The sequence below is a fragment of the Loxodonta africana genome, chromosome 4 (genome assembly GCF_030014295.1).
Source record: "Loxodonta africana isolate mLoxAfr1 chromosome 4, mLoxAfr1.hap2, whole genome shotgun sequence".
Taxonomy (NCBI): domain Eukaryota; kingdom Metazoa; phylum Chordata; class Mammalia; order Proboscidea; family Elephantidae; genus Loxodonta; species Loxodonta africana.
In genome coordinates, this window is record NC_087345.1 from 156,848,529 (window position 1) to 156,871,061 (window position 22,533).

A 22,533-nucleotide genomic window follows, 5' to 3' on the forward strand; every position below is an offset into this window, starting at 1 on the left:
AAATGGGTAGAGGAACTTCAATAGATATTTCACCAAAGAAGACATTCAAATAGCCACCAAACTCTTGAAAAGATGCTCAGAATCATTAGCCATCAGAGAGATGCAAGTTAAAACCACAATGAGATATGATTACACTCCCACTAGAATGGCTAAGAGAAACAAAACAGAAAATAATGAACAGCAAGGATGAGAGGAAATTGGAACCCTTAAACATTGCTAGTGGGTACGCAAAATGGTACAGCCGTTGTGGAAAACAGTGTGGCAATTCCTTAAAAACCTAAAAATAGAAAAACCATATGACCCAGCAATTCCACTCCTAGGTATATACCCAAAAGACTTGAAAGAGAGACTCAGAGGCTTGTACACCAGTATTCATTTCAGGACTATTCACAATAGCGAAAAGGTGGAAACATCCTAAATGCCTGTTAACAGATGATTGGATAAACAAAATGTGGTACATATTTACAAGGCAATAATACTCAGCCAGTAAAAGAAATGAAGTCTTGATACCTGCTACAGCTTAAAGACATTATGAGAGCAAAATAAGCCAATCACAAAAGGACAACTATCGTATGACCTTGCTCATATAAAAAGAAAACAAAAGGCAAATGTATAGAAAACAAGATTTATTAGTGGTTAGTGTGGGTGAGAGGGAGGGGGAGAAGAGGGGGGTGAACAGTGATGGATCCTGGCTGAAAGCAGAGAATACCAGAAGGATGTTTACTTGTGTTTTATTGGCTATGCAAAGGCATTCAACTGTATGGATCATAACAAATTATGGATGACATTGCAAAGAGTGGGAATTCCAGAACACTTAATTGTGCTCATGAGGAACCTGTATATAGATCAAGAGGCAGTTGTTTGGACAGAACAAGGGGATACCAAGTGGTTTAAAGCCAGGAAAGGTGTGCCTCAGGGTTGTATCCTTTCACCATACCTATTCAATATGTATGCTGAGAAAATAGTACGAGAAACTGGACTATATGAAGAAGAACGGGGCATCAGGATTGGAGGAAGACTCATTAACCTGTGTTGTGCAGATGACATAACCTTGCTTCCTGAAAGTGAAGAAGGCTTTAAGCGCTTACTGATAAATCCACAGCGTTCGGTATGGATTACGCCTCAACATAAAGAAAACAAAAATCCTCACAACTGGACCAATAAGCAACATCATAATAAATGGAGAAAAGATTGAAGTTATCAAGGATTTCATTTTACTTGGATCCACAATCAACATCCATGGAAGCAGCAGTCAAGAAATCAAAAGACGCATTGCATTGCACAAAGATGCCACCTTGAAGACTAAGATGTGCCTGACCCAAGCCATGGTATTTTCATCGCATCATATGCATGTGAAAGCTGGACAATGAATAAGGAAGACCAAAGAATAATTGACGCCTTGTGGTGCTGGCAAAGAATATTGAATATACCACGGACTGCCAAAAGAACAAACAAATCTGTCTTGGAAGAAGTACAACCAGAATACTCCTTAGACGCAAGGATGGCGAGACTGCGTCTTACATATTTGGACATGTTGTCAGGAAGGATCAGTCCCTGGAGGACATCATGCTTGGCAAAGTACAGTCAGCAGAAAAAATGAAGACCCTCAATGAGATGGATTCACACAGTAACTACAACAATGAGCTCAAGCATAGCAACGACTGTAAGGATGGCACAGGACTGGGCAGTGTTTCTATCTGTTGTGCATAGGGTCACTATGAGTTGGAACAACAACAACAGTGATGGAAAAATCTTATTTTGATTAAGAGCAGAGTTGCACAGCCAATTATTTTAATTGCTGACAATAAGTTGAGCACGTATAAAAAGTTGAATTGGCAAAAACTGTGTGATAGATATATTTACAACAACAACAAGAGTAGTTGCTGAGGCTGCTTATGTACAACCAAAGACCTCATGGGATTTGGTTCCCTGGTTTGGAGGTTTAGTGTCATAGTTTCACGGGATATGCCAGTTAATTGGTCTAATCACGTGTTTAGTGCTTCTGTTCTACCTCCTAGTTTGTTGCGTAGTTCCTGGTGTCTTAAAATCTTGCAAGTAGCGATCTAAGGCACAACAATTGGTGTCTATTCACCTGGAGCAGCAGGAGAAGGACAATCAGGAATAGAAGGAGGATATGAAATGTGTGGCTAATTGCCTCCATGAACAACTGCCTATTTTGCCATGAGACCAGAAGAACTAGATGGTGCCCGGCTACCATTACTGAACATTTTGATCAAAGATTCCATAGAAGAATCCTGATCAAAAGGGGAAAACGCCAAAGAGAATTTCAAATTCTCATGGACTCTAGACTTTCTGAAGCTATGAAGGATGGATGAATCCCTGAAACTATTGCCCTGAGATAATCTTTAAACCTTAAACCAAAAATATTCCCTGATGCCATCTTAAAGCAGAACAACAGCTTAGTTTATCTAGTAAAAATTGTCTGCCTTAAGCATTATGCTATTTTAAGAATTATCTATATGGGATCAAACTGACAACAGCAACTCGAAAGATTACATAGGAACCTTAGGGGGCAGTGAGTTTATGTTAATGAGGGAGGAACAACTCAGAAAAGGAGGGTGAGAATGGTTGCACAACTCGAAGAACATAATCAATGTCACCAAATTGTACATATAGAAACTGTTGAACTGGTGCATGTTTTGCTGTGAATATTCTCAACAACAAAATTAATAAAATTTAGAGAAAAAAGATTGTGTTCTACGATTATTATATAACTGTTCTATATATGTACAGTAAGCTACAATTGTTAATCACGGTTTTCAGATATTCTACATTCTTACTGATCTTTTTGACTGCTCAATCTGTTGGTACTGAGGGGAGTATGTTAAAATTTGTCACAGTGGATTTTTAGCTTCTTCTTGTACATCTTTTAACTTTCGATTTATATATTTTAAATCAGATATTAATGTAACTACACCAGTCTTTTTGAGCTAGTATTGCCCTTACATTTTTTCCCCCATATTTTACTTTCCATCTTCCAGAATCCTTATGTTTTAGATGTGTCTCACATAAGCAGCATGAGATTAAGTTTTGTGTTTTACCAAGCCAGATTTTCTCTATCTTTTAAATGGAAAATTCAGTTCATTTATATTGATTGTGTTTACTGGTATATTTGTTCCACTTTTTCTTTTTGTCATTGTTCTTCTTAACCTTTTTTATTTCTTTTTATTTTTTCTCCTTTATTCTATTTTTCCCCTTCTTTGTAAGGCATACACATTCTTCTTTCAATGGTTAAAATAGAAAATTTAACATATATATTTAACTTACCAAATTTTAAAACTAACAAGCTTTTTTTACCATCCTTCCTAAAAATACAAGGAACTTAGAACCCTTCAACTCCAATTATTTCCCACCTGAGTTATAGGCACTAACATCCTTAGGTTGTTAGGTCTACTTAATTTTTTTTTTAATCCCAATGATCAGACATTATTTTGTTATAAAACATATATTTAGATTAACCTTTCTGTTTGCTGTTTTCTTTGCTCACCATTCTCTTTTGCATCTCAGATCTTCTTTCTGGAATTCTTTTCCCTTTTTCTGAGGTACAACATTTGGAGTTTCTTTAGTGAGGGTCTGTGTTGATAGTAAATACGTAGGTTTTGTTTTATGAAAACCTCTTTATTTCTTCATTTGTGAAATATAATTTATAGAATCCAAAAAAAACAGAAAACCCAGTGCCGTCGAGTTGATTCCGACTCAAAGTGACCCTATAGGACTGAGTAGAACTGCCCCCATAGAGTTTCCAAGGAGTGCGTGGTGGATTTGAACTGCTGACCCTTTGGTTAGCAGCTGTAGCACTTAACCACTATGCCACCAGGGTTTTTATAGAATAGATAATTTATAATAGATATTTCTATTTTTTCTAAGCACTTTGAAGACATTCCATTTACAACTGACATACATTATTGCTGTTGATAAGTCAGCTCAAAGTCTAATTGTCCTTCCTTTGAAGTAATGTGTCTTTGCTTTCTGGCTGCTTTTTAATTTAAATCTTTGTTTTTGGTATTCTGCATGTTTACTCTGATTTATCTCAGAGTGAATCTATTTTTATTGAAGATGCTTGGGATTCTTTGGATTCTGAATGTGAGGATGTGTCTTTCATCATTTTTGTAAAATCTCAGCATTGTTTCTTTAAATATTGGTCCATTCACATTTTTTTTTTTACCTGTCCTCCGTGTCTCTTAACATGTCTTTCCTATTTTATCCATTTGTATCTTTGAGCTGTTCTTTCTTCCTGTTTATTATTCTCTCCAGCAGGAAAACTCTGTTGTTTAGTCTATCAGTTTGGTTTATAATATTCATAACTATGCTTTTTACATTTATATAAAATCTCTTCGGTTACTTTTCAAATCTGCTTGGGCAATTTTGATTATTTCTTTTTTTCTTCAATGTGTTTTCAATTCAACCTTTAAAAAATATTGAACAGTGTTATAGCTTATAATTGATAAATACAAATTCTACTATTTTCACTCTGATTTTATCATTTATTGGTTATGCTGGCTCTCATTCGTATGACCTTGTTTTCTTGTGTTTTAGGGTTTTTTTAGATTCCTTGAAAATTATTGAGTTCCAGGCTGAGTTTTTTCCCACCATTTTTTGTTTTTTATTTTGTTTGTTTCTAGTAGGCACTACCAAGCTAGAATAACCTTAAACTAAACTTTTTACTTGAGGGGCTTAGAGCCACATGAGTGCTATGAATTCTGGCTCTAAAACTAAATAAATGCAGGCTGTGGTTATGGATTCTCAAGGGAGAATTTTTCTCAACCCACCCCTATTTTACCAGAAGACAAGGCTGAGATCAATATACAATTTCCATAGACTGTCTCTGTGGGCCAAGTTTTAGCTAGTTCATTCATTGAGAGTGTTATCGTTGACTGAGGGGGTTGCTGCTTAATGTCCTGGAGGAGGAGCTATCTTCAATCTGATCCCCCACTGTTGGAGCCCAGTCTCTGACTTATTCGGTCCATTAAAATGCAGGGATCATGTGATATTCCCCTAGCTCTAGTTCTCTACTCACCCACTGCCGTCGAGTCGATTCCAACTCATAGCAACCCTATAGGACAGAGTAGAACTGCTCCATAGAGTTTCCAAGGAGTGCCTGATGGATTCGAACTGATGACCATTTGGTTAACAGACATATCACTTAACCACTACGCCACCAGGGTTTCCTTATTGCTGCTCTTTGTTTGCTTGTTATGGTCCCTGAGCAAGTCCTTTACTTTCTCACCAGCTCAACCGAACACTGAAAAATAGACTTTTTTCTCTTTAATTCTACCCAGCATTATACATGTACTGTAGGATTGCTGGAAACCCTGGTGGTGTAGTGGTTAAGTGCTACAGCTGCTAACCAAAGGGTTGGCAGTTCAAATCCACCAGGCGCTCCTTGGAAACTCTATGGGGCAGTTCTACTCTATCCTATAGGGTCGCTAGGAGTCAGAATCGACTCAACGGCACTGGGTTTGGTTTTTTTTTTTTTTATATATATAGGATTGCTATGAGTCAGAATCAACTCAACGGCAATGGGTTTGGTTTTTTTTTGTATGCTAGAAAGAGGAGCCCTGGTTGCACAGTGGTTAAGTGCTCAGCTGCTAACCAAAAGGTCTTCTATCCACTAGCCACTCTACAGAAAAAAGATACCGTAGTCTGCTTAAGAGTACAGCCTTAGAAACTCTATGAGGAAGTTCTACTCTGTCCTATAGGGTCACTATGAGTCTGAATCAACTTAGTGGCAATAAGTTGCTCTGAAAAGGTTTTCTGTGAACATTTAGCCTGCTATACTGCTTGAACTTGGCTCAAGAAGAATCTTTCTATCCTTATCTGTTTATGCTTAGACATGTCTGTATGTGGGTTACAAAATTATGCTTGGCATAAATAGAAACTAAGGTTTCATTGGAGATTATGGAATAAACTTTAACTTCTAACACAGTACTACTTCCTTGCTCATAACTTTACAATATGTAAATTTAAGTAAATATTATGTTTATTTTATCTTAGTGTTATATATACATGTGTATATATATACATATATTGGTGATGAACACTGACTCTACCGTGGATTGCCGGAAGAATGAACAAATCTGTCTTGGAAGAAGTACAGCCAGAATGCTCCTTAGAAGTGAGGATGGTGAGACTTCATCTTACATATTTTGGACATATTATCAGGAGGGATCAATCCCTGAAGAAGGACATCATGCTTGGTAAAGTAGAGGGTCAGCAAAAAAGAGGAAGACTCTCAATGAGATGGATGACACAGTTGCTGCAGCAATGGGCTCAAACACAGCAACAACTGTGAGGATGGCACAGGACCAGGCAGTGCTTCGTTCTGTTGTGCATAGGATCACAATGAGTTGACACTGACTCTACAGCACCTAACAACAAACAACGTATACTTATATACATATTTTTTTTTTAAACAGTAAATGTGTGTCACCTGATTTGCATTAGTTTTGATTTCCATTCACCTCTCTGGAGTGGTTAGGGGTTGAATGGAGTAGTTGATCTCACATCAAATTCTAAACATCCTAGAAAGAACATTTCTAGAGAACTCACCAATTCTGTACCTATTTTATGGATTATTCAGGGTTCCAGTGCCTGAAAAAGAAATATGTGGATGTATAGACATTTCACTGGAGAGGCAACTGGGGAAAATGACTTTGGAAAAGTAGTGCATTTGAAAAAACAAACCAAATAAAGTAACAGAAAAAAATAATCATGGAGGCAGGTACAGGTAAGGTTAGCTTTTTGATGTGACTGTTCACAGCAAGACAGTTGCTGGGCTGAAGTTGGACTAGGTCAGCCTTTCACAGACTCTCTGAGGTGTGCTGGGCTGTGCACACAATTGGATCTGCACTAAAAGGGCAAGGACTTCAGTTTTCTGTAATGGGGACACATCACAAAGGGCATGTATTTCATGCAACAAAATGCACAAAGGATACAAAAAAGCAGAGCATCCCAAAAACAAGGCCTCCAGGAGAAAAGAAAACAGAAAAATCATTTCATTTCTTCCACCATGCTTTTTGGACATAAAGGAGAAGGTTCTGACCCCACAGGCTATTGTGGTTGCGAGGCGACAAGCCAAGGTGGTGGCTCAGCCCTCTGGCCCCTTTGACAATACTGGGGGCTCTCCAGCAAGACTGAAGCTCAGGCTTGACTCTCTGTAAAAGTCCTTTCACTTTCCTCCTTAGAAGTAATATTCCTATCACTTGACAATACAAAAATAAAATATTCAAGTATGTCCACAATCATTGCTTCGTTGACTGAAGCAAATGAAATATTTTTTGAAAGTGTATCAATCTTCATTCACTAGGATTCATGCGTAAGAGATTTTACCTTAACACACACACACACTATAACAAAGACAAAAACAAAACACTGCTATATGCCTCCCCAAAGGGGGCAGTTGGAACCCTGAGAGGGAAGAGACAATGAAAGGCCATCACCTCAGGAGACCTCTGAACCGCACGGTTGTCATGTGACTCTTTGTGACCTGCTTAAGGTCATTTACCTAGAGATAACAGCCTGACAAGATAAATCTGCTTCTGCGTCTAGGCCCTCCCTTAACCATCTGTTCCCTATAAGAAATATGTGCCTATTGAAGTGCCCGCTGGCTGCTGTGAATTTAACCCCAGGGAACATTATAAGGGGTTGCTCTTGACAGTTATAATCACCCAAAGTCAACATTTATTTGAAAACAGCACCAGTGCTTAAGCATTCGTGTTTGGGCTTTTAATCCACAAAGGCCTTATGCCTTTAATCATTTATTGTAATTTTACAACCTGTTAAAACTCCACATTTCTAGGTGGTGGGTAATCACAACACTGCCTGTGCCCCTGGTCCATACAACCTATACGTGAATGAAGTAAACACCCACAGATGCTCTTTGTACAATTCATCTTCCAGGAGGTTTTATCCTTAATATGCTATTAGAGTAGCTGTATTTTTATGACAACAAAATTATTTCATTACTGACAAAAGCTGGGTAAAGCACATGCCTGGAAGGTATTTGGGCACTAACTATTCACTGATTAAATTTTTGAGTTCCCTGGAGGGCAACACACAGGTACTATGCCTAATTTTTTTTTTTTTTTTTAAACCTGGTTATCTATTTAACAAGTCAAAGGGCTTGTTGGAAATCCCCAGGGCCTAGAGTTTGATGAGGGACACAATGAAAATTAAGTGTAGAACAATAACACATCATTCCCTTTGCTCCCTGTAGAAGCTGAAAGAATTTGACCCGAAGGTTTGTAAAAGAAGAGGAAAGCACAGAGAATAGGCTAATGCGTTTATTCTCTTTTCCTTTGACCTCTCATGTTATATTCACACAACTCTTGGAAGGGTATAATTTTGATACAATTTTTGATATATTTTTTCATGTTCTTAATTAGATGAAGTGAGACAGTATATCACCTTATTCATTCATTCATTCATCCATTCATTCAACAAATTTTTATTGGGTGCCTAATTACCTTAGGCCAGACACTAGGATGTAGCAAGGAGCATGACCCGTTCTCTTCTTTCAACATGATCATTGAATTATAATTACAGTGACTCTTAACCTTAAGAATATCTTTGAAATATCACAGAAACAATTATCTGTCATCCTTGGAATTGTACACTTTTAATTCCTATGAACACTAGTGAATTAATATGAAATAATTCAAAATGATTCCAGGCAAATGATTAGCAAACTGAACTGAGTGACACATCTTTATATATTTAATAGTCTGGTAGCAGTTTTGGAGCCTGGTGGCATAGAGTTAAGAGCTTGGCCGCTAACCAAAAAAGGTCGGCAGTTCCAATCCATCAGCAGCTCCTTGGAAACCCTATGGGGCAGTTCTGCTCCTTCCTATAGGGTTGCTATGAGTCAGAATTGACTCCAGGACAATGGATTTGGTTTTGGTTGGTAGCGTTTTTTAAAAAAAGAATGATTGGAATGTTATGGATGTGAAGTGGTTTTTAACATTTAGAATCTTGTGAATACTGTGTTGTATTTGTTAACAGTGTGTTACTAGGATTATGTGTGTGCACGCATTATGTACATAGTGTATAGTATGCATAGAGAGGAATGAATATGCCTTGTGTAGTATGTACATTGCGTACATAATTCAAAAACAACTCATTATCGTCATATTGGCATAGGTCCAACCATAAAGATATTAAAGAAAGTAGTTCAGGCAACAAAGTAGAGGTCTGATAAGCAAGCAGGAATTTTTAATAAAAAAATATTTACTAATAACACTTCCTTTTTTCCTGTTACTAATGTCCACTTCAAATACCAGCAGGGTCATCCTTGGTGGACAGGTTTCAGCTAAGCTTCCAGGCTGACAAACTAAGAAGAAGGACCTGGCAGTCTACTTCTGAAAACTTGGCTGGTAAAAACCTTATGAATAGCAGTGGAACATTGTCTGATACAGTGCTGGAAGACGAGCCCCTCGGGTTGGCAAGCACTCAAAAGATGACGGAGGAAGAGCTGCCTCCTTGAAGTAAAGTTGACCTTAATGACATGGGTGGAGACAAGCTTTTGGGACCTTCATTCGCTGACATGGCACTACTCAAAATGAGAAGAAACAGCTGCAAACAGCCATTAATAATCAGAATGTAGAATGTATGAGGTATGAATCTAGGAAAACTGGATATCATCAAAAATTAAAGGCATAAACTTCAATACCCTAGGCATTAGCGAGCTGAAATGGACTGGTATTGACCATTTTGAATCAGACAATCATACTGTCTACTATTCAGGGAATGACAAATTGAAGAGGAATAGCACTGCATTCATTGTCAAAAAGAACATTTCAAGATCTAGCCTAAGGTACAATGCTGTCTTATTTTACAAAGAAGACCAGTTAATACGATTATTATTCAAATTTACACAACAATCAATAAGGCCAAAAAAGAAGAAATTGAAGATTTTTACCAACGTCTGCAGTCTGAAATTGGTCAAACATGCAATCAAGATGCACTGATAATTACAGGTTATTGGAATGTGAAAGTTGGAAACAAACAAGAAGGACTGGTAGTTGGAAAATATGGCCTTGGTGATAGAAACAACGCTGGAGATCACATACATGTGTTTTGCAAGACCAGTGACTTCTTCATTGCAAATAACTTTTTTCAACAACATAAATGGCAGCCCTACAAGTGGACCTCACCAGGTGGAAAGCACAGGAATCAAATCCACTACATCTGTGGAAAAAGACAATGGAAAAGCTCAATGTCATCAGTGAGCACACAGCCAGCGGCCAACTGTGGAACAGACCATGGATTGCTCATACAAAAGTTCAGATTGAAGTTGAAGTAAATTAGAACAAGTCCATGAGAACTAAAGTACAACCTTGAGTATATTCCACCTGAATTTAAAGACCATCTAAAGAACAGATTTGATACATTGAACACTAATGACCAAAGACCAGACGAGTTGTGGAATGACATCAAGGACATCATACATGAAGAAAGCAAGAGGTCATTAAAAAGACAGGAAAGAAAGAAAAGACCAAAAGAATGTCAGAAGAGACTCTGAAACTTGCTTTTGAATATTCAGTAGCTAAAGTGAAAGGAAGAAATGATAAAGTAAAAGAGGTGAACAGATGATTTCAAAGGGTGGCTCGAGGAGACAAAGTAAAGTATTATAATAAAATGTGCAAAGACCTGGAGTTAGAAAACCAAAAGGGAAGAACACACTCGAGATTTCTCAAGCTGAAAAAACTGAAGAAAAAATTCAAGCCTCGGGTTGCAATATTGAAGGATTCTATGGGGAAAATATTAGACATCACAGGAAACCTCAGAAGAAGGTGGAAGGAATCACTGTATCAAAAAGAACTGGCCAATGTTCAATCATTTCAGGGAGTAGCCTATGATCAAGAACCTATGGTACTGAAGGAAGAGGTCTAAGCTGCACTGAAGGCACTGGCAAAAAACAAGGCTCCAGGAATTGACGGAATACCAATTGAGATGTTTCAAAAAACAGATGCAGAGCTGGAAGCACTCAGTCATCTATGCCAAGAAATTTGAAAGACAACTACCTGGCCAACTGACTGGAAGACATGCATATTCATACCCATTCCAAAGAAAGGTGATCCAACAGAATGTGGAAATTATCAAACAATATCATTAATATCACAAACAAGTAAAATTTTGCTGAAGATCATTCAGAAGCGATCACAGCAGTACATCAACAGGGAACTGCCAGAAATTCAAGCTGGATTCCAGAGAGGATGTGGAACCAGGGATATTATTGTTGATGTCAGATGGATCATGGCTGAAAACAGAGAATACCAGAAAGATGTTTACTTGTATTTTATTAATCATGCAGAGACATTTGACTATGTGGATCATAACAAATTGTGCATAATGTTGTGCAAAGAATAGAAATTCCAGAACACTTAATTGTGCACATGAAGAACCTGCACTTAGACTAAGAGGCAGGTGTTTGAACAGAACAAGGGAATACTGCGTGGTGCAAAGTCAGGAAAGGTATGCATCAGAGTTGTATCTTTCCTCCATGCTTATTCAATCTGTATGCTGAGCAAATAATCCCAGAAGTTGGACTATATGAAGAATGTGGTATTGAGATTGGAGAAAGACTCATTAACAATCTGCATTATGCATATGACACAACCTTGCTTACTGAAAATGAAGAGAACTTGAAGCACTTACTGATGAAGATCAAAGACCACAGCCTTCAGTATGGATTACAGCTCAACATAAAGAAAACAAAATTCCTCATGACTAGACCAATAAGCAACACCATGACAAACAAAGAAAAGTTTGACGTTGTCAAGATTTCATTTTATTTGGATCCACAATCAATGCCCATGCAAGCAGCAGTCAAAAAATCAAACACATTGGGCAAATCTTCTGCAAAAACCTCTTTCAAGTGTTAAAAAGCAAAGCTGTCACTTTGAGGACTAAGGTGTGCCTGACCCAAGCCATGATGTTTTCAATCACCTCATATGCATGCGGAAGCTGGACGATGAATAAGAAAGACCGAAGAAGAATCGATGCCTTTGAATTGTGGTGTTGGCGAAGAATACTGAATATACCACGGAGTGCTAGAAGAACAAACACATCTGTCTTGAAAGGAGTACACCCAGAATGCTCATTAGAAGCAAGGATAACGAGACTTGGTCTCACGTACTTTGGACATGTTATCAGTAGGAACCGGTCCCTGGAGAAGAATATCATGCTTGACAGCGTAGAGGGTCATCGAAAAAGAGAAAGACCCTCAATGAGATGGATTGACGCTGTGGCTACAACAATAGGATCAAGCATAACAATGATTGTGAGGATGATGCAGGACCAGGCAGTGTTTCGTTCTGTTGTCTATAGGGTCACTATGAGTTGGAACCGACTCTACGGCACCTGAAACAACAACAATGTCCATTGACATTCTTCTGTTATCACTATGATGGAAAATATAAGAAAAGCTAGATGCTTTACAAACATTCATGATGGCCCCTTGTGTATACTTTGTTGTGACTGTTGGATACATTCTTCATAAAAGTCTATGTCTATTTGTAGAGAGCATTCACTGACATAGAAACACAAACCTTGAATAAATTTTAGGTTGAAATTTCATGCTGACATAGACAATATTTATTCTATCCATTAATTCAATACATATTTTCTGTCCACATGGAACAAAGGAAAATAGAGGATACTGGAGTCAGGTCACTTGTTTTCAAGTTCTGATACTGGCTCTTCCTTGCTGTGTAATCTTTGGCCAAGTTACTTAAGCCCCCAAGTTTCAGTTTGCTCATATATCAAAAGGAGTTAATAAAATTGTTTTTATCCTTTAAAGTCCTATGCAAATTTTAGCCCTCATTATTGCTTAATATGAATTTTCTCCTATGCAGGACCTATTAAAAAGAAAATCCAGGCAAATGTTTAATGAAATGAAATTTAGCAAAACTTCTTTATATTTATAAATAATGCTGAATAAAATGCAATTAAGTTATGCGGGTAGATGATGGCAATTGATATTTATTGTGATTCCCAAATTGCTGTCTTTAACATAGAAACACAGGCAGACCTTTCCAATGTTAGGGCAAAAGAAGGCAGGGGCTGTGTCTTCTATACCGTACATTATACCCACCAAAACCTTCCACTTGTAATTTTTTTTTAAAGCAATTTTTTATGACTCTGACACCATTCCCATGAAATGTGACATTTTAACAAATAGAATTGCCATGTCTGTGAGATTTATCTTCACTCTCCTGAATACCATCATTCCTTGAACTGTGTATAGCCTTACATGAAAAACACAACATCTTTTGTGATGTGTGGCAGCTGGAAAGTTCATATGATAAAAAGCTCTGCCCAGGATGTATAAACTGTGAAATGTATTTTAAAATAAAGTTTTAATTAGACTTTGCAATTCTGAGCCAAACCTTGGCTTTAGTCTAATTTAAACAAGAGTTTTCTCTCTTACAGCCATCTGTTCCTTTTGCTTAAGCCTATACTTAAGTCATAATATTGAAAGAGTGACATCATTTCTTCTTATGATGTCATTAAACATCTCTGATTGAACCCGAGTAGTCAGAGAATGAAATAATATGGGTGAGAATGCTTGTTCAAATGTAGATAGCGAGGAATAAAATAAACACCTGTAGCGAGGAATAAAATAAACACGTGATGATCTGAATTATTTTTCTATTGTTTTTTATTCTCAGATATTCTCTAGTACTGAAAATTCTGCCCCGTAAAAGTAATGCCTTCACACATAAAAATAATATAACAGAAGATAAATACTATAAAAAGAAGAGCAAATATCTACAGATATGGGCATAAACTAATATATCAATGTGAGTGCACCATTCTAATTGACGGTTTTGAGTTTTTGTGAAACCAGAGTTCCTGGTAAATATTTAATTAAAGTAACAAATTCTATTTTTCTGACCATAGGCAGTGTGTAGGCCGCACATTCAAAAGGTACATTGTTCCTATTTGTTTCTATTTTTGACATTAAAAAAAATAAAGAAATTAATTGCAATGCATCCATTTAGAATTTTTCAGTTGAGGTGGAGCTGCCATTAGCAGTATAGGAATATACCTGAATCATGTTTTTAAATTATATTAACATTGAATGTATTCGATTATGATTAGATTAAATGATAATTAGATTATAGTAAATTAGATTATAATCATTTGATTTTAGTAACATTCATTATTTTCTTTTAAACATTGCATTATACATATTAAAAACCATTTTTAGGTCTTTAGATGAATAGTTCTAGGTGAGTTTAGTAATTCTTTTAAGTAGTTGTTGATCTCATAAAATAATAAAGAAGCCCATGTAACTTTATTTGTACAAATATCCATTGGTTTTAAATTAATAAATTCAGCAGGAAAGTGAGACAATGAGGGTTTTTTTTTTTTTTTAATTACTGTTTGGTAAATAATTTTATACTAATCAATCATTGCAATTCAACACTGCTTTTAATAAATCAGTTTCATATGTAAGCATTCCCTAATTCTGGTATCTGCATAACCATTTTACAAGTTACTTGATCGATTTCCCAAGTTTTAGCATGGAATGTATTCCATATCAGGCCCTGAACTAGCACTGTGGGAAAACAAATCTGCCCTCATGGTACTTCCTTCCAGGCCCTGGAATTTACAGTTGGAAATGGCTGACAAAGTACAATAACATCCTAGTGCAATGTACAGGTAGCTCCCAACTTACTACAGATTCAAGTTAAGAGGAACCACGTTTACAACTGTACTTTTTTTTTGTACATTTTATCGTTAGTAATGTGTACTACATACAATGTCATAGCGTGTAATTTGCTGATGTTACCATTCTCATACGAACCCCAAAGACAAATAAAGATCAGATTTATAAAGATACTGATAATAAAAGGCAATGATAATGGAAACTAAAAAAAAATAATAATAATGAGGCATTCAACTTAATAGTCAGAACCAACTTACCAAGGAGGCATCAGAACTGAACCCCATTGTGAGTTGGGGACTAAGTTTAATGACAAGGATAATAGACTAGGAGTTGGGATCCCTGAGTGCTTGATCACTAAAAGAAAACATGCTTTAGTTTCTTCTTTTATGCAATAATGGTGATAATATGTAGCATAATTGTTTTATCAGTTTATTGTTGAGTTTCACTTTCAATGTTCTTGTTATCATTTAATAAACACCATCATTTTATTGCCCAAGACAGGCTCTTGAGTCTCCTCCACCACTGCTGTCACTCTGTTAACGTCGTTTACTCCTCCGGCTGCTTTCTCTATTCTGGGCAATGACTGAATTATTCACCTGGACATTAGCCTAAATTCCTACCTCCCTTGCTCCCCCATATGATAAGACCTGACTACCTCACTAAGATCTCTGAATACACCCATCTCCTATCTATTCCTTTGTTGCCACTGTGATTCCATCCTCATTTTTCACCTGAGCTATCACAATAGTCTGCAAACAGGAATCACTCCACTGTCTTGTTGCCTAGTCTATCCTCCATATTGCTACCAGATTGATCTTTCCAAATACCAATCTGGTTACATTCCTTCCCCCGACTTAAAAATTTTTCAGTCGCTCCCCTTTGCCTTTATCACAAAATCCAGACACCTTGATCTTCTGGTCTCCATTCATCCCTCCACCTCATCTCCCATCGTTCTGCAGCACACACACAGATTCTGGGATAAAGCCACACTGTCTTTAAGTACCCCATGCTGATTGTTCCTACAGGCTTTTCACACACACTAGTCACTATGCTGTAATTGCCCTATTCCCCCTTACCTATTTGGCAGGAGTTTTCTTCAATATGCAGCTCATCAGGGTTTTTCTTCTCTATGAAGCTTTTCCTTCACCAGCCAAGCAGGGTTTGATATCTCCTGTGTGCCAACCCAGTTCCTAGTAGTTGTTTTATTATTACACTTGTTAGGTCTTCTATAGCAATTACTTGTTTCTGTCTCTTTTTTCTAGTAGACTATGAACTTCTTGAAAGATAGAACTGTGCATTATTTATCTTTGTTTTCCTGGCTCCTTCCTCATGTCTTATAGTAAGTAGGTGATCAACTATTTCTTGATGGATGGACGCACGGACAGACGGACGGGCGGGCGGGGGAGGGGGCGGACGGACGGACGGATGGGCGGGCGGACTGGCGGACTGACGGATGGAGGCTTCTTCCCTTGTGCCTTTAGCCCTGACAAACTATAGCCATATCTTCAGGACCAGCAAGCTCTTTCTTGCCTCTGAACAAATATCCCTTTAATCTGGATTGTCCATCCTTCATGCAACGCTTGAACCCCCACCAACTTTTATCCGAATAGCATACTTCAAGGTTTAACTCAAATGAATACCTTCTCTCACTATTCTTTCATAATACTTGGTCTTTATTTCTACTATGGGAAGCTTTTAGTACATTTAGTTGTAATTATTAGTTTATACATCTCTTTCCTCCCTAGACTTTGAGCTCTTTGAGACAGTACCTTAAATTTCTTATTCATACCAGTACAAGGTAGGTGATAGTATATGTTTGGCTGAATGAATTCATGAAGGTACACTTGAATGAATGAAATGAAATAATATATTTGAGAGTCTTTAAAACTGTAAAGCCCAAGACAAATGTTAGGTATTGTTATCATCTCGATCATACCCACAAACCATACCCTCTTCTCCTTATTTCTTTTATCTGGCTAGTCCAGAGCCCCTTGTCTAAATTATCACTTCAAACAGACTTCCTTGCTCCCACCCCGAGTACATTTTGACATTAAACTGAACCCCTCAATACTTGGATAAGATCTAGAATATAAAGGGATTTGAAAAACAGAATCAACTGTCTTGCATTTTAGTGCCAGCCTTAAAACGCTAGGTAAGTGATTACTGTACATTCTTAAAGATAGCCAGATCATTTTAGGTACTGTTAGGAGTTCAAGTGTGTCCACCAAAAATACGTATTATAGATCCTAACTCCTATAGCTGTGGTTGTAATCCTATTTGGGAATGGGTTTTCTTTATTATGTTAATAAGTGTAATGTATGTCTTACGTCAATCTCTTTTGAAATATAAAAGAGATTAAACAAGCAAGCGAGCAGAGAAGGGGGAAGATAGGTGTCACACCATATGAAGATCACCAAGGACCCAAAGACAAAAGCCTGCCCCAGAGCCGACAGAGAGAAAGCCTTCCCCTTGAGCTGATGCCCTAAATTTGGACTTCTAGCCTCCTAAACTGTGAGAAAATAAATTTCTGTTTCTTAAAATCACCCACTTGTGGTATTTCTGTTATAGCAGCACTAGATAACTAAGACAGACACCATTTTCTTAGCTGGTGGTAATAGGTTTGTCATAAATTTATGCCTGTTCTTTACAGATAATTTATTAGTTGAAAAGCAAAGGTATAAATCATGCAAGAGAAGAAATGATATAAAATGAGTGATAAGAAAAAATACTTGATCCAAAAATCTCATCTTCATCCTGGGAAATCCCGTAATATTTTACAAATGACATTGCAATCACTTCATCCACCTCGAAGAAGAGATTTTCTTCAGTGTGAAATGCAGTAGCTCTTTGCTTCTCAACAATCACCTCACTGACTAGTTAGGGCAAGAAGTGAAAAATACTTACCTTAAGGGATAGGGAAAATTGAAATTAGAAAGAATATAATTATTCATGGGTATGGAATACGGAATGAGGAAAACTGGCCGAGGTTAACACCTCCACTCTTATGAGAAGAGCTATGAGATCATTAAGGACTGGGAGGGGCGGGACCTCTGTTTAATCCTCATCTGAAATACGTCAAGCAGAGTACATTTTTCCATGGTACCATACTGACATTCAGGGTCAATCCTTTCTCCAAGGGGGGAAAAAAGTCACTTGCATAAATGCAACTTCAGTAGCACCTTGGCAGTCTTGGAAGTCATCCAAATGAAAGCCAATCTAATGCAGTTAAGTCACCTTGTTAGGCATTCATGGCACAGGTGGCTCTCTGTGTCATTGTGATGGGGCTTCTTTCTCCAGAGAATAATTCCTGAGGAGGAGGAATAGAGCTACTATGGTGGGTGGGTGGTAGGTGGATACTCCATCACAGAAGGGACAGTGTGGTCTAAGAACATAGACTCTAAAGACAAAAACAATCTAGGTTGATTCACAGGTCTTCAGCTTGGAAGCAGAGTTACTTAACTTCTTGGATCCTCAGTTTCCTCATCTGTAAAATGGGGTGATCATACCATTCTCATATAGTTTTCATAAGAATTGGATGAAATAGGGCTGTATGAAATACCTGATGACTGTTAGGTGTTTATTTTCTTTCTTCACTTTCCTCTGCCATCCTACCCCTCATTAACATCTGATACCGAATTCTATGTCTTTCAGCTTTCCTTTGAAAATGATCTCTGATCAATGGCACTATTTTCTTCCTTTGGATTTTGCACTGTGTTTCCTCTTTCAACAAGAACAATTTAAGTGAATTCATTTCTTAACTGCCTACATACTAATATATATATTCCTATCTGTATACACATATGTATGTATAGTCTTAGCTTTTTAATGACAGCAAATTTGCCTGCCACCTCTCTTTGTCTGCATTTTCCTAATATCCAGAATATCAGCTTGATTACTGTCATTCTGAAGAAATCTTCTCTATATGTAACTGTGAGATTTTTTAAGACTGTGTTGCAGAGGGATCAATTCCCTTGATGCCACATTCCTCTCTACACGCTGTACCATAGCGTAAGAATTCCCAGGGATTATTACACTTATGTACACGTATAGATGAATCTTGTTGTATAGCGTTACGTCTTCTTCTAGAAAGAGATCTCCATATATTGTAGCATTCTTAAAATAGTATTTATAACATAGGTAACATTTATATGTAAATGACATCTGGAGCATTTGGTCCCTGCATTCTCCATTCCTCTTTTAAGTGAGGCTTTTGTAAGATCACTTTCAAAAAAATCATGCAGGGCCTTGTGGACCACTGTAAGGAGTTGGCTTTTATTCTGAGGGAAATAGGGACCTTTGGAGGTATTTGAGCAGAAGAGTGACCTGATTCAAGGTTTGAAGATATTACTTTGGTTTCTGTATCTAAATAGACTATAGTGGAGCAAATGTAGAAGCAGAGAGACCAGTTGGAAAACTATTGCAGCGATACTGCAAGAGAAGATGGTGACTTGAACCAAGAGGGTAGCAGGAGAGGTGGTAACATGTCTAGCTTCTGGTTGTATTTTGAAGGTCAAGCTAAGAGGCTATCCTGAGGGGTCACATGTAGAGTATGAGAGTGAGAAAGAAGTCAAGGATGACTACAAGGTTTTTGGCCTCAGCAATTGGAAAGATAAACTTGCCAACAAGGGAGATAGGGAAGGATGTTGGAGCAGCCAATCTGGGAGAGTAGATGATGGAGTCGATTATTAGACACCCAAGTGGAGATAGCAAACAGGCTGTATTAAGGCTGTATTAGCCAGAGACCTTGTCTGGAGATATGCAAGACTGGAGTTCAGTAGAGAGGCCTGGTATGGTCATACAATATGCCTCAGCTTCCTTGTTTTTTTTGATGGAGACAACATTAGTGCCTATCTCACTGAACTTATGAGAATTAAATCAGTTAACATTTGTAAAGGGCTTAGAGGAATGTCAGGCTCACAATAAGAAAGTAAGTGATGGCCATGACTAATGTAGTCCCTTCCCCTACCTCCTTTGACCATGTCATTTGAATTGTCCAAAATAACGTAATGGCCTAATTCTATCTATTGTATTTCGTTACACACTGACCTAGCAATTAAAGGCCTCCACAAATGAATCCTTTCTTACTTTTATGAGTTTATCACCTTTTTCCCCAGTACTACCTTTTGTGGCAAATTCCCCATTTTTCAAGTATATTTTGAAGGCACTGTGGAAAAGGAATCTAGTATCAAAATAAAGAGAACCACTATGTACACCTTCGTTCAATGTAATTCTGGAAAATGTTCTTTGAGTAAAAAACTATTTAGCAATAGAAGAAGTTGCATAGGATGATGGTTAGGAGAGTAGAGTCTAGCCTTTAAACTGAATTTATGTTCCAGTGTGTCACCTTCAGTATCTAGTCCCTCAAGTCCCTTTTTCCTAATCTGTAAAATTAAAACCTGATGGTATTAAGGAGAGTATTAAATAAGATAATAAATGTAAAGCACTTAGTACAACGCCACACACATAGTAGATAGATAGCTGCTGTTGAGTCAACTCTGACTCATGACAACTCTGTGCACAACAGAATGAAACATTGCTCAGTGGTAAATCATCCTGGTGAATACCAGCATGTTTGGGTCCATCATTATGGTTACTGCACCAATCCATCTCCCTCGCCCTGGTTGGCCCTCTAATTCACTAAACATAATGTCCTCCTCCAGCAATTGATCCTTCCTGATGAGGTGTCCAAAGCAAGAGAGTCAGACAGTGCTCTGTTGTGATACCTAAAATTTTTGTTGGTTAATTTTTGCAAGTAGATCACCAGGCCTTTCTTCCTACCCTGTCTTAGTCTGGAATCTCTGCTGAAACATGTCCACCATGGGTGACCCAGCTTCTATTTGAAATACCATTGGCATAGCTTCCAGCATCATAGCAACACACGAGCCACTGCAGTACAAAGACCTGACAGATAGGAGGTGGGGACACATAGTAAGTACTTATCATTGTCAACTATTATTATAATGATGATAAACAACTTTCCTTCTTGTTTTCAACTAGAACAAAAATGTAAAGACTTTCTGATGGCTTTACATTGACTATGGACTTTGCACTAAAATGGAAACCCTGGTGGCATAGTGGTTAAGTGCTATGGCTGCTAATGAAAAGGTCAGCAGTTCAAATCCACCAGGTACTGTCTGGAAACTCTATGGGGCAGTTCTACTCTGTCCTATAGGGTCTCTATGAGTTGGAATCAACTCAGTGGCAATGGGCTTGGTTTTTGGTCTGGTTTTACACTAATATATACCTAAATATAGTACTTTAGATTTAGAACCCTTACCAACAAGGCATTAGGGCCAAAGAAGGAAAAAGACACTAGTAGCTGAGATAGAGTCTGATCCAGCTTGTTATTGGCATCCATCCCTTCATTGATTTGCCTCCTCCACCCAGTACCTTGGCCATATTGGGCAATTCACAAATTGAATGTAATTGACTCAAAAGGAAAATACTAAATTTATCTCTTCCCCCTTATGTTACCTTAATTGTGTGTATTTTGTTTTTAAGTATATTCTTTAGAGAAAATGGAATGTGTTTACTACAGAAAGACATATTCTTTTAGCCTTGTAATTTTGGAAGCAATTGATGGTCTCCATGGTAGGAAGATGGAAATGGAGTAGTATTAATAGAAGACAGTACAGAAATAATGCACATTTTATAGTATAAAAGAAAGATTTTTTAGCCTCTCTGCCTAAAACAACATTGTGAAGTATAAATTATGCTAAACTGGTAACTGGAATAAAAAGGAGCCAGCCACTCTTCAGATATGATTGCTCAGATTGAAAGTCAATATTGTCAATTCCCAGGAAGCATCCCAGGAAAGCAAAAATCTCTTGCACCCATGACACACAGAGGCTTAATTAGTTCTCTTATGGTTTGGAAGAAAAGCTCTGAAAATACTTCTGAGCTCTTAGAAGCAGATTTGTAGACAGGTAATAGTGCTTTAATCCTTGCATCCTGGAGTTGCCAGAGTATAGAACATCAGAGCTGATAAAAGCCTAATAAGATAATGGTTGACTGATATTGCCAGCTCTTCTCCAGAACAATTTTGGGTTCCAAAGCCACTTCCTTTCTCTAGATCTTCAACTGCCTTTACACAATGTCTAACGGATGTATTTCTCCTTCAAATTTTTTAATATTGGTTTCTGGTAGGATTTGAATCTTTACAATGGTATTTTGGGGTCACCTTAATCCATGCCTTCTTATTTGCTATAGTCTAAAATTCTTGAGATAGTCTATTCTTGCTCTAAACTTTCTATTCCTGTCTGTCTCCTGTACTTATCCTACATTTCTTTCCTTTCCTATTCATTTACATAGCCTTACATTCTAAAATAGTGATATTTTAAATATGATATCTATTGAAATGAAAAGATATCCATAAAATTTACTGTAAAATAATTCATTTAAAAAAAAATAAGAACACACAAACTTAAATATCTGTATGAATAGTGTTCCTTAAGGAAAAAGAAAATAGACCTTGGAATGATATTCAGATAGGCTTTGGAATTAATTTTAGAAGTACTTTATGAATTTTACAAGAAAATCGACCTTGTTATCTTATGGTAAAACCTTATTATTATTATTTTTTTCAGTCAGATTAGTATTACTCACCTAATTCCCCAGGCTTGATGCCAAACTTCCTTTGATAGTTTCCAAAGTTCACAGTAGTCCTCGAGAGGATGAAAATGTACACCAAGATTTTCAGAAGATTGTGGGATATATCCTGAAGATAATTCTGAAGGAGAATTACAAAATTGTTTTTGAGTAGTGGCAGCATGATTAAAATAAGTCTATAACAGTTTCCTAAGGAAAGTACTTTAGTAGGGGAAACATTCTTTTGGATG

General features: G+C 37.4%; 1 protein-coding gene across 2 annotated transcripts in view; it reads left to right on the forward strand.

Moving 5' to 3' along the window:
• PTER (phosphotriesterase related) overlaps nt 1-22,533 on the forward strand; it is an 80,255-nt gene that overhangs the window by 47,765 nt on the left and 9,957 nt on the right. The window lies entirely within an intron of this gene.